Source organism: Diceros bicornis, chromosome 27 (genome assembly GCF_020826845.1).
Source record: "Diceros bicornis minor isolate mBicDic1 chromosome 27, mDicBic1.mat.cur, whole genome shotgun sequence".
Taxonomy (NCBI): domain Eukaryota; kingdom Metazoa; phylum Chordata; class Mammalia; order Perissodactyla; family Rhinocerotidae; genus Diceros; species Diceros bicornis.
In genome coordinates, this window is record NC_080766.1 from 17,388,761 (window position 1) to 17,402,471 (window position 13,711).

The 13,711-nt window shown below is 42.4% G+C and overlaps 1 protein-coding gene across 6 annotated transcripts in view; it reads right to left on the reverse strand.

Annotated features, from left to right (window-relative positions):
• NRIP1 (nuclear receptor interacting protein 1) overlaps nt 1-9,650 on the reverse strand; it is a 90,363-nt gene extending 80,713 nt beyond the window's left edge. For 3 of the 6 annotated variants that reach the window (XM_058522939.1, XM_058522938.1, XM_058570706.1), the window contains exon 1: nt 7,874-8,521. The gene's annotated coding sequence lies outside the window, so the exon portion shown is untranslated. The other 3 variants (XM_058522935.1, XM_058522933.1, XM_058522934.1) reach the window with 2 other exon arrangements.
• Nucleotides 9,651-13,711: the final 4,061 nt, after the last annotated feature.

Below are 13,711 nucleotides of genomic sequence, written 5' to 3' on the forward strand. Positions count from 1 at the left end.
AAAACATGATGCTGATTCAGGTCGGTCAAGGATTACCAGGATAGGTCAGAGTAGCGTTTTATTAACAGAGCAAACAACGCATTGCTTTGACTTTTGCCTCAATAACATCAAACATCCGGACACCGGCAAAGAACCAGATGGTGAATACAAAACTTCCATCTTCAAGCCTTGGCCTCACGCAGATTCAGTCCATTTCAATTAAAATTTTTAAAAAGGCACGATGGCTTAAGGAAATAATATATATACATATCTGAACTCCAGAAAGATTTTTTCCTCAGATTGTTCACTTACAGTTTCTCTCTTCTTTGGCCAGATACAATATATTCTCTTAATTAAAGATCACAGTAAAACACTCCTTTGCAGCTTTTATACAAACCCTTTTGTTGATCCAACATTTACTCGGTAATTCAAAATACAAAGCATGCTAGAAAATACTATGTACATGAGCCTTACTACTCATCCTCTGTCTCCAGTACAGTTGCAATTTGACTGCACATTTTAGTGTAGAGGGAACCACTCAGCTTGATTCTTTTGGGTTCAAAATTCCATAAATTTTAAATGAGGCAAGTAAAAAGAGGTGGAGAGGTTTATAACTCCATTTCTCATGGCCTCAACAATAAAAGAACATGCCTGATGTGTACTTAAAAATACACTATCTGCCACAAACCTCTCTAACACAAAAATCTCTTTCCTGATCATGGTCTACTCCCAAAATGCTCCTTGGGTCTCTATTTCTGCTTCCTTCTGATAAATTCACAAACGCCTTGTCAATTTCCTCTTTGTGTTACAGAGCCTAGTTTATTAGCATAGTGTATAGTCTTTAAAATAAAAGTATTGTGGGTGAAGATAGGTAATAAAAAAATCACCTGAATAAACAAGAACTCTTGAATAGTCAAGAGTTTTAACTTTTCAACCAGGAAGAGCTATGGCTCTGAATTTGCTACAACCGCTCCTTGAAGTGCACAAACACAATTAGCCTTGGGAATACCCAGGATTAAGACCATGACAAGCTATTTTAATGAATTATATCAAGAAACATAGTTGCTTTCTCTGCCTCACAGAACACAATGGTAATTCTGTGGTACACTGTCCAAGGGCTACCATTTGGGGAGGGAAAAGAGCCTGCAGAGCTGCCCTTGGTGACTACATTTCCCTGATAAGGAAGCGCAAGGAGCAGGACATCAGCTCTCTGAGAGCATCATCTGCACAGAATCATCAGTTGGAAACAACACGCCTTCCCGGTGAGACCGGTCCTTGAGCATCCAGGCTGGGAGGACTGCATGTGCTGCGTGAGTTCTGTGGCTAACAGGCTGGGAGCAGGGTTTTTTGGTGACTTTCTAAAAATCGGATAGAGACTGGTTTTCTCTTCAAAAGATGGCATATTCTCATGATAAAGCAAACTATTACCAATGAAATTAGCTATGTGACCTCAGGCAAGTTGTTCAGGCCTCTCGGGGACTAGGTTTCTTTATCTGTAAAACAGAGGAAATGCACCTCTATGTCACACAGGTCACAGGGGATATATAAGGCAGCCAGCACAAAGCGTGGCACAAAGCAGGTGCCCGCAAATCCTCTTCCTGTCCCTGCTCCTCCTCCCAATGAAAAAGGAAAAGGCAAGTAACTAAATAACAACTTTTTTATATCTCAAGTTTTTACCCAATCATCTCTATTCCTTCTAAAACCACAGGCTTGAAATCTTGACTGTTTACTGTCAACAACAGCATATACTGATGTATAGAGTCAGGATCTCAGAATTTAGAAATCAAATCGAACCCTCTTGTTCTACAGATGCTGCCCGTGAGATAAAAGGACTTTCCTCTTATCTGTATCATCCATTGTTTCAGTAGCAGAACCTAAGCTAGAAAAGTATGTGTGGAATAACTAAACACAAATACTTTTTTAAAATATGTTTTTCAAAAATCAAACTTGAGCCTACATGACCCACTGTGCAAATATTCCCTTTAGGGGAAACACTGCCACTGTGATTAATTCATTTTGAGGATATTTCTTATACTCCATTTGGGAGTGTTTCATGTTTTCAAATACTTTTTCTTGATGTTCTCTATCTTCTTCTGTTGTCCTTCCTTCCTGCATTTGTTTCTTTTCCAGTGTATAAATCTACTCTACTGTAGATTGCTACAAATTCAGGAATTAAAAAAAATCTTAAAAAGTATGCTTTTCAAAAACCAGTTATAATCCCTTAAAAATTTCATATCTCTCAATTTCTACATAGATTCCTCAGGAAAGAAGTCCCTTTTTTATTTTGAACTTCTAATTCTCAAACTTTGATTGTGTCCGGTTGCACGTCAGGCTCTCTTATCCACATTATGTCATTAAATCACCACAACAATTATAATACTATTCTCATTTTAAGACTGTATATAAATGTAATGTCCTATCTTACTACTACAATGCTAAATTATCACCTGACTTTTTTAATGAGGTAACATATTTACCATGTTCACATGTTATGTACAGTATAGACAAATTCAACAATTAAAAGCACACACCTACAAGGAGAAGCTGGCTTAGCCACTATGTGACTTAAGCTTTTCTCTTATCTATCTGAAGATAATCACCTGACTTTTACCTAGTACTCTCACATAGCTGGTAAAGAAGGTAGAAGTAAAATAATCAAAGCATACTACTAACAACAGAAGCTCCTAACTCCTTAGTTCCTGAGTTGTCCTCAATCCATTAGCAAATTATAGATCTGAAAACAAGGAGTAGCCCTGACTGTCATTTAACAGGTGACTGAAAAATGACTTTCTTAATTAGAAGTCCAAGGGTGAGAGACTCCTTTCCACCAAAGCTCTGAATAAACACCAACATCAAGTCAAGCAGAGCTGCCCTGGTCCCAGTGGTATCTTAAGCTCATGACTCAAATTCCCAGCAGGCTTCTAGTTTAATATTTCTTGAAACACTAGGCTTAGTCACACAGTGACAGAGAATTTAAGGCAAATAAGGGTCTCTTCCTTCCATCCTTAAAACGTATTGTTGCTAAATGACACAAAGTAAAAGAGGCAAGATGGGTTTTAATTTAGATCTTTTATTCTCTGAGGTGTACCATGTTAAAAAATTTTCTGGGGAGAGTGAACTATGCTGGCTTTGAATTTCAAATACAACTATCAACCCTGTCAGAAAAGCAATTCTATTTCCAAGGGTCTTAACAAAATGCTTTTTTTACCCTAGCCTTACTTTTTGAAAGAGGAAGAAAAGAAGAAAAGAAAGTAGGAAGGATGGAAGGAAGGAAGGACGAAAGGAGGGAGGACGGTGGGGGGTGGGGGTGGGGCAGGGATGGATGGACGGATGTCATAAGCACCTTCCTAGCCAAAGTTTCAAGATATTCTGGAGTTCTTCGTGAACTTAGTTTGACCCAAAAACCAATCAGATGAATTATAATTTCTTTAACAGGTAATTATCCATAACATTATCTTCAAGAACAATCTATCTTAAAATAGGTATAGCCTTTAAAAAATATCTTAAAATTTCTAAGTAAATATAGTAGAGTCCTTTTTTCCATAACTCCAAAGAGGGAGTTTTTTCTACATTTTTGAGTTGCCAGTCTTCTAAATTCTTCAAATCTGCTTCTAATTATATTACTTCTAGAGTTCTAGGCTAAATGTTATCTGTAGCATGGTTCAAAGTATTAATTTTAACAAAATCCTAATACAATGGTAAAAAATATCAAATTTATTTTCTCCTCATTCTTGTTCCTCTCAATGTTCTATGAACTTAAGAAAAATTATCTTATGCTTCAGGTGTATTGATACTCTAAAATACCACAAGTTTTATAATGTTTTATTTGTAATTTTTGCAAGATAGTGTAAGAATCAGTTTGAATTTCAAGGTTCATAACGCAGCGTATGGACTATAACAGTGACAACAATTACTATTAGATCCTACTTATATTTATTATGAAAAATTAAAGCTACCCGTTATAAATGAAAAGAAAGTTCTGTTCTAAATGAACTCTAATTTTCAGAATCCTAAATATTCAATTATCCATCAAATTGAACATGAAATTTCATGGAACAAAAAAAACAGACGGGCATCTATAGCATAGTTTGCAAAGAAACCCTGATAAGACTTCAGAGGTCTCTTTGGTCCCAATTTTCCCCCTACCCTGAATCATAAGATAGTGTGCTAAGGAAAACATTCTTTCTGTAGTTATTTACATCGAGTTATCTTTATCAGAAATTCTATGAAAGAGTTCTCCAGTTCACTACCCAAATCTCCTGGGAAAACCCCAGACATTAAAAGAACAAAGAAAAGGTGATCTAATATTAATTCATTTTCTTCCAAACAAGCTCTAACTCCTGGTTCTATTCTGGTACCCAATCTTGATCCTCTACTTTAGACATATTTAAGAGACATTCAAAAACAAAGTGTGCACATGCACAAACGGGGGAATCTGTCGTTTCTCCTCCACCAACAACCACTATTTACATAATATTGCTGCCCTCATAAAAGGGAATCCATTACCAACAGCAATTCATGTCCCTGCTTCAGCATCAGGTGAAAACAGGATACGGAAACAAGAGCTCTCTCCTCCATTTACTTTTTGTTCATTCCCACCTCTGGACATCATCTTCAGTTCCATTCCATCGGCCTGCTTCACCATCTAATACTCCTGATTTCTACCTTCTCAAGTCTAGTGACCATCCTAGTGTTATATTTCTCTGATAATTGTGGTATCTAAATATTACAGAATAAATCTGCTCATTTTCCACCCACACGGTCCCCTCAAAAAACTGCAACTTAAGGAAATGCACCTGGAACAATTTAATTCACAGATTCAAACTCATTATTCTGAAAGGTCCCCCCTCCATATTCTGTTGAAAATGTTTCTTTGACTTTTCAATAGTAATCAAAAGTTGCTTTTCAGAAAATATTTCTCCAGTTGGAAGACACGGGTACAAAGGGCTTTGTTACTACAGCAAACGCGTTTTTCCCCAGTCTTCATCCATGTAACAGTAAATCACTATTAAAACAAAACAAAACAAAACCCACCCAGGTTGTGTATTAGCCACATGAAGGGACATAAGGAAAAAGCACAAGAGGAAAGAAACTTCACCCATCACAGCCAAGAAGGGAAGCTACCAATGAAAGCAATTTTCATGGGAGAAAACATCCAAAGATGCAGAAGCTATTTATTTTAGAAAAGGGGATAAGACAGTGAGAGAGCAATGAAGGGAGAGAGAGGCGTACCATAGACAGACAAACTAGAATCTTTCTCTCCATTACCCTATACTTCAAAAGCGAACTGTATCAGGCAATCTAAAGTTTGAAAAGCAAAACTGAACCTATCACAATTTAAAGTGAACAATTTTTTTCTTGATAAAAATTAGATGTTTTGAACTTATTTTGGGCAGAATTATCTTTTAACCTGACACACTAAACCACTGTTGCTTTTCCAGAACAACACTTAAAATATGAGCTTTTAAGTTTCTTATGATCTTAAAGTTTTAAAATTAGAAACCTACTGCCTTTAATGTCACATATCCTAAGCTACTCTGATTTAAAATGACTTCTATGCCATTGTCTTCTAGTATTGGTTTGCAATGGAATCTGTACAATTAATAACATTCTTCCCTCTCATCTTTCTAGAAAGCCAAGGATGACATATCTCCTTATCTCCCTATTTGTTCCATTAGATTGACATATTTTGCCTCATCTGTCACCTTTTATAAAACTCTGCTTTCAGATATGAGTTAATTCATTTTTAGTTGTCCTCAATGTTCTAAAATAGTGGTGTTTGGCAGAATTAATACAGTGCTCTAGTTCTCTCTGTTCAACTGGTATTTAATTAAAGATCTTGGAGGCCATCTTTCTCTCATGTTACACCATTTAAAGGAATGTTACTTCCTCCACGGACAATGTGATAAGCCACATGGCAACAAGGCTGCCTTCCTCAAGTCTCCCATTTAACAGATTGCTTTCCTGTGTATAAACTACCAGCAAGACAGATTACCACTTTATTTCACGTTGATTTCACTTTTCACATCTCTGAACCACAATTCTATAGTAGTCTACACTCTCTCATGTTTTGAATTTGCAGAATTTCTGGAGTTTTAACACTCCCTCATATTTTTGTTTTATCATTGTTTCTGTTTCACCTGGACATCAAAAAGTCCTAACGGCATTTAATCTGTAAGATTTCTTGAATCTCTGGTAGCCAATGTAGAAAGTCTTTAAGCAATAAGAGCTACCTTGGGGCACAAACTGAAAATTCCCTGTTTCAAATTCTTTTGAATTAATATCTTTTGGAGAATAGCCCACTCAACTTGATATATCAGAATTTTCAATTCTGAAGGTAGCAGGGATAATGTCAATTGGCACTTGCTATTTATTACACAAATAATTGTTCTCTTGGATGGCCTTTTGAAAGCTAGCACTTTTTAATCATTTTTTTGGCTATATCAGAACTGCAAGAGACATGTCAATTTAAGCAAACTTCAGGAGCAATAAACTAACAAACAGACTCTAGGTGGTGGTATAGGTTATTTTTTATCATGATGTTTTGCTCTTAAAACTGCAAGAGTCAGAAGAGCCTTTAGCCTCATTTAGACACTTCTTTATTGCGGACTTACAATATTTTAGGGTGTTTACATTAGTAAAATCCAAGTTCTGCAGTTTGCAGACACATGCAAGAAGTGAGTCCAACTAAGTCAAGTCTTTCCAAAGGCACTAAACCTGGTTTTCAACGACCTCAAAGGCACTGTAGAGAACTCCTTTGAGTAAAACCAACAATAAGCAGTCGTCTTCTTTTTTTTTTTTTTTCCAAATATATCTATTACTCACACTCCTAGAGCACTTTCAGGGCTAAGTATGGAAAGAGGTCTTTCCCCACCAGAATGTATGAAACAGACTAACAACCCTACAGCCTGTAGGGTAGCAGCTGTTCCACTGACTGACTCTTCTTTGTCTCTAGGAACTAATTCCAGGCAGAGAGAAGTTACCATCCCTGATGAAGCCACTACTCTCTGAATCAGTTAAACCCACTCGACATGACCAAACCGCTGGGCAAAACCAGAGCAACTAACTTCGAAGTTGAAAAACATTTCAACAGGCTCAAGGCAGCAACCCACACTTGGGTGCCAGGCAGATGAAGCACCGTTTATTTTAAAAGGTCCACTTATTTCAGTGTCTCTTCAACAAAGGTGGCAAACTGGTGATTAAACATTGAATAATTACATCAGGAAGATGCCACCCACTTGCTAAACCTATGATTCACTAATAAGCAGGTTCTATGCGATTCATAAATTTAAAGAATGATTTACCAAAGCCCTTTGCTTCACAAATTCCCCCCCGAAACGTAAAGAGCATTCATCATATATAAACCGACAACCATTTTCACTTTGGAAGACTACAGACGGTCTCTCTTCCTCTCAAGACAGTCCCCCCCCACACGCAATCTCACATTTAATCATTTACATTACCAGAGACAGACTCCACCTCAGTTCCACCAACTGAGTGAAAAGTCCTTGTAGCTAGGAACGTCTTAATTGTTTTTCCAAATAAAATGTCCTTTTAAAAACGCAAAAGTACTCATCATGCTGGTCTTTTACTATCTTCAGCACCCAATTAAATCACCAACGAGATAAAAGGTAGAAACTCCCGGAATGCTTCAGAGATCAACATGTGTCACGGACTCCCAGCTTGTTCGCCTCTAAGACACAGTTGATTCCTTTGTTCCTTCAGACTGAACACCAACTCTTGATTAAAATTTGGAAACTACTTTGGAAAGGATGGGAGGGTTTGCAGAATCTTTCCAGGGAAACCCTTCGTAAAACAATATCCACTAATAGTAAGAAGGATACAGAAGTAAGAGGAGAGAAAAGAAGCCTCCCAGGACCTCCACGGGACTCACCCGAAACGTGAGGCGGGTTTCTGGCTCAGGGGTAAAGTGATGGTTGAGGCCTCGGGTCCTGGGAGCCTCGCCCTCGGAGGGGAAGGACAAGTACCGACGGCCCGGGCCTGGGGGTCTGGGGTGGGCAGCGCGGCCCCTTTCCCTATTCACTTTTCCTGGCCCCGAGTCCGGCGAGCACGGCGCAGGGAGGCACTCGGGCGAGAGGCGGGGAGCTGCGCCCGGCGCCGCCCAGGACGCCCCGGGCAGCAGGAGCGAGAGCTGCGCGGCGAGCAGCGCCCGGGACTCGGGGCCCAGGGGCAGCCGAGCGGGGCGCGCCCCCGGCCCGGCCACCCGTGCCCAGCCGGCTCAGGGGACACGCCGCTCGGCACAGGGGCGGCACGGACGGGCCGGTGAGCCCGCGGCTAACTCCACAACTTGGCCGCCCCGCTGGCCGGGCCCCCGAGTTCCCGGGGAGATTCGGCCCCGGCTGGAGAGGCGCGATCTCCCCGGAAACGGTTCCTCCCGGCCGCCGAGGCCACCCCGCCGTCCGCGATCGCTCCCGCCGCCCCGACGCCCCCGCGGCCCTGCCCGCCAACGCCAGCGCCGCCGCGGGCCGCGCTCCGGGCCGTTTCCGGCGGCGCCGCCGCGGCCGCTCCCCGGAGCCCCCCGGCCGCGGCCGCCACTCACCCGAGGCCGCCGCGGCTCCGAGCCCCGGGCTCCGCGAGGCTCCCTCCGCGAAGGCGCCGCGCCGCCCCGTCCTCCCTCGGCGCCCCGGCCGGCTCTCCCCGCGCGCAGCAGCGCTGCCGGGCGCAGCGGCGGACGCAAGGCCACGGGCGGGCGCGCGCGGGCGGGCGCGGGGCCGGCTCGTCCCTCCGCCGCGGCCGCCGCCTCCTCCGCCGCCGCCGCCGCCTCCCGAGTTCGGGGCTCTGCTGCAATGTCTGCGAGGCTGACTTTGAGCGCCTCGCTCGCCGCCTGCCCGCAGCCGCGCTCCTCCCTCCGCCGCCGAGGCCGCCGCGGCCCAGTCCCTCCCCTCGCCGCTCCACGCCATTCAGCTGTTCAGCCAAGTTTCTTAACCCTTTTTTTCCCCTCCCGCCCATTGTCACCCGGGCCGCAGGCAGCCGCTCGGGGCCGGGCAGCTCGCGGGAGCTGAGCGGTCCCCTCGGTTTTGTGCTTATCCTCCTTGCCCGCCCTCCGGAGGGCCGGCGGGGGCTGCCGGGCCCCGGGCAGCGGAGGATCGCGTGGGCCGGGAGAGGTGGGGGCCCCTCGCGCCCGAGCCGGCCCCCTCCGCTCCGGCTCTGTCCAGCCGCCCCCGAAGCGCCTGGACAGCTCCTCCCGGAGGCCCGGGGCATCGTTCTGGCCACACGGGCCAAAGGCTCCTCTCGGGGACACAGCCTGGGGGCCGGGACGCCCCGGGTCCCCGCCTGGGTGCTGCCCTCCTCCCATGTCACCCCACACCACGCGCCCCTGGGCTCCCTCCCACCCACCCCCAATTTCCACCACCTTGTGATCTGTGTGTCCTGCTTTAATCCTGGGGGGCACAGGCACTAACTTCAGGTCACTCTGACTCCACGCCCAGCACGTAGTAGGCACCCAGGAATGAATGTGGAGTGACTCCAGAGGCAAACTGGGCAGGAGACCTGAGGAGTGCCCGGGGCAGCTCCTTGGACGGACGTAGGACCCAGGAGCAGGGTTTATCGTCAGCTGCTTTGTCACTGCGAAGTCACCAGCGGAGTCTGTCAGCGAATCTACATCATCCCTGGGAAGAATTTGACCCTACAAGACGAGGCAAAAAGAACAGGGCTGCCACTTCTTCGGCAGCTCTCTTCAGTTCAGTCTCCAGATAAGAAATAACAATTACATCACGAGGCCAGGGAGGCAGCGCTGTGGAGCCTCTCGGTTTCCTGCAGCCGAATCTCGCTGAACCCGCGTCTTAATTGGGGGGGACATGGATTGGTGAAGCAAGAGAGTGGAGGGAGGAGAGAGTCAGACGAAAAAGAATTTCCCCCTTCTCTTTGTATTTGCTGTTTTAAAATCTTATCCTCAACGCTGCCCAAACATCTAACTAGAACTATTAACACCCCTTCAACACCTCCCCAGATGTCAGGTTTCTTTTTGACTCCAGCGTCTAGCGTTTAGTAACTCGCCATGAAAAAATTACCAGGGGAAATGAGTGCCGTTGCTGAAATTGTTTTTGCTCGATATGAGAATGCTCAAGTACAGCTTAGCCTCACCCTAAACTCCGAAATGGTATGCCTGTGTTAAAACACTTATTACACAAAACAAATGAGTGGATGAGGCACTCCATTCTTATATGTAGGTTTTCATAGCCTTAAGAATTCGATAGCATTTGAAAATAGAGTTGCTAGTGCACTTAAAAAAAAAAAAAAAAAACCTATCCAAGTCATAAAACAGTATTCTATGCTTGTTATGTAATGGCTATCTTGTGCACTTAAAATTTCGTTTAACCTTTAAAAATATGAAGGAGAGTTTTGGAATACCTTCATAGTCTTAAAAGTGAAAGCCTTTTTTCAAATTAATGCTTAATAAATCTAGCACCTAGCACAGTCCTGGGCACATGGTAGGAATATTTTGCTTAATGATGATGGTGCATTTTAGAACAATTATTTTACATCACCCTAGTAATTCAACTGTGTGATCTGTTGCCATCTTATATAGTTTAAACTTCATGCGATGGCTTATTATTTGCATATACCACAGTTTGAAATCTGCTTAAGGCAACTTAGTAAAGTCTGCTGTTCTATATTGCATCATTTATCCAATATTGGATAAATGAGAGAACTGTTCCAGTTAGGTGATGATCAGCATAATTGGAGTATGGCCCTTTACGCAGTCAAACTTCTTTTTTAAAAAACTATTTTTGACTGTTACATGAAGATTTTCTAAAATGTATTATACATGTTTCTGTTTTCTTAAGTAGTTTATTGGACTTCGTTTGGCTTTTTCTTGAAAAGTCAGGGTTAATTTTATTAAAAGTATTTGTTGTTGTAGGTTGTAGTGGATTCAACAAATGCATCGACTTCCTGTTCTCTATCAGGCTTCTTCCTAGGTGTTAGGGACGCGCCCAGGAGGTATATAAGCCATCAATTGCTGCACTGATGGATTCCAGGATACTATGGCTTAGTGATTATCTCTGCCTTTTGTAGTTTCTCTCTCTCCCCCTTCACTAGCTGACAATCTGTTGTCCTTCCTCTGTTGCCAGCTTGCTTGCTTCTAATATTCTCCTCCTCCTCTGATTGGCAGCTTCTAGTCTGGTGCAGACTGGGAATGGGAATCCAGATAGCCTCACTTGTCACAATTCAGTCTAATGTAAGGGATTGATGTGCTCACCAAGGAGTAAGGCACATGAACCTTAATGCATAGATTTTGGGACCGATATTTGGACTACTCAAATGTTGCTTTGAAAAGCATTCTTTTTACTTCTTAACTGGGTTTGGATCATTGAGGTTGATAGATAACCTCCTGAAAAGTGAGGTACACAGTTAACCCAGCAAGCTGAGTATTGGTCCTACTCTCCAACACTAGTGTTAACAAGTCCACTGCCGTATGTTAGATGACTTAACAAAGCTGCTCACCTCTTATTATTAATCTATCTTCTCAACCCCACGGAAAGCCAATTGTTAAAATCCTGAACTCTTTTTGATAGTGCATTAGTGTTGAGTAAATTGCACACCTTTTGTAGAATTCATTTTTACTTAATGATGCTAATTGTGTTGGGGCTATTTTGTTGTTGTTCATTGTTTTTAAAAAATCAATACCTAAACTTCCTGGCTAAGAGAGTCATTGCAAGGATACTGGGGCATGTATGTAATATAAGAATGCCTATTAAGTAATTTGTATTTTGTACACAACTCCCGCTTTAACCAATTGTGATGCGAAAAAAGATGCCCTTCAGGTTATAAAGTTAAACGAAAGTATTTTTATAAAGCCAGAGTCCCTATGGGATCAGAGACTTATAGTTCAGGCTCAATATGTTTATCCACCACAAAGATGTAGTCTGAGAAAGGTATGCTTATGGTGTGCTCCCTGAATCTCTCCCATTATAGCATTTTTCCACTGGGTGTTTACTTGTCTGTATCCCACTCTAAATGCAAGCACTACAGACACAGAATCCATGTCCCTCTGGTTTGCATTTGGGTACCTCCACCGCCTACCCCTGTGCTCAGCAAACAGTAGGCATTTGGAGGATATCAGGCAAGATACTGTCATAGCGCAGAGGACAGAGTGTTTATTTCTACTTAGGGTGTGGGTGTGGGATGAGGGAGTTCAGAGAAAATTTTACAGGGAAAATAATGTCTCAGCTGGCTATTAAAAGGTAAGAAGAATTTGCCAAGTAGGCAAAGTGGGAATGGAGTTCTAATGGAAGGAAAAAGACTGTTTAGCAGTAAAGAGGTGTGAAGAAAACAAAAATGTACATTGAGAAGTATCAAACCCACATTATACACTATGAACTAGTGACTAATGAATTACGACAGCTGACAAAAATATATTCAGGTGGAACACCAGTGTAGTTATGCTGTTACAGTCCCTTAGTCTCGAGAGAAGTGCTGTCCAATAAAAATATATAAAGCGAGCCACAAACGTGAGCTACATATGTGCTTTTAAATTTTCTAGTAGCCACATTTAAAAAATAAAAAGAAACGGGTAAAATTAATTGTTATAATATACTTTCTTTAACCCAATATATCAAAATGTTATCATTTCAATGTGTACATAACATAAAAATTATTTATTAGATATTTTACATTCTTTTATTCACACTAAGTTTTCAAACTTCAGTGTGGTTTTACACTCATTGCACATAGATCTGGACTAGTCAAATTCAGATGCTCAATGCCCACGTGTGGCTAATGGCTGCCATATTGGACAGCACAGCTCAAGAGGACAGACGAAATCTTTTATAGTATAGTTAAAGGAGATTTTCTTACATTGAAAATCTAAATCTTGTTAAATTTAAGATTTTATTTGTGTTGATTACTTGTGTTTAGCTATACTATGTTGATATAGACCACTTTCTTGTGTCTCGGCTTTTATGCCAATTAGAGAATCAGCAAAGTTTACATTTTATGTACTGTGTCTTCATTAACCACACTGTAGTTACAGCTACTCCTATCTCTATTAACTCTGGTGGTGGACTGTAAACATAAACCGGCTTTATGGCGGAAATACAACACTATAAATTTGGAGTTGAATAAGCTTCAAGAAAGTCTTCCCTGGAACACCGAACTACCTCTATGCTAGTTACTGTCAAGCTTCTTCCTGGCTCTAGCAGCCCAGGGTTTTGCTCTTCAATTCTTCCATGCCCAGTTACTTGTGGACTATAAAATCCACCCCAGCCTTTGTTTGAGGCAGTACCTGCCTGAAGCTGCAGTGATAAGGATGTGCTGCAGCTCCCTGAGTACTGAGGAAGGTCTCAAGAGCTAAAATGAAGATGTTTAGACACCGTGTCTGCCGGTTACTGTGCAGTTTTCCCTAATGAGATTGGAGCCCTTTTACTTTCAATGGGGCTTGAGTGCCAAGGACTGACAAAACCAGGGCACTCAATTGCTACACTAAAATGAATCCTGAAAACTGGATCTTAAAGAAAAAGTCTGAAAATGATTGCATACACACAGCTGAAAGTGTGCAAGAAAAAGGCAATACTTCAGTGAAATGCAAATGTGGACGATGCCTTCTCATTCCCCAAAGAAAGAAATGTCCAGTATAGTTAGGGGGTCCAAAAAGCCAAGAAATCCCAACGAGGCTAAGGAGAACCTGTCAGTTTGGTGATGGGTCAGTTTAATATGTCTATACAATTGAAAGTAAATATTACATGGAATCCTATCCTTTTATGTAGAAATG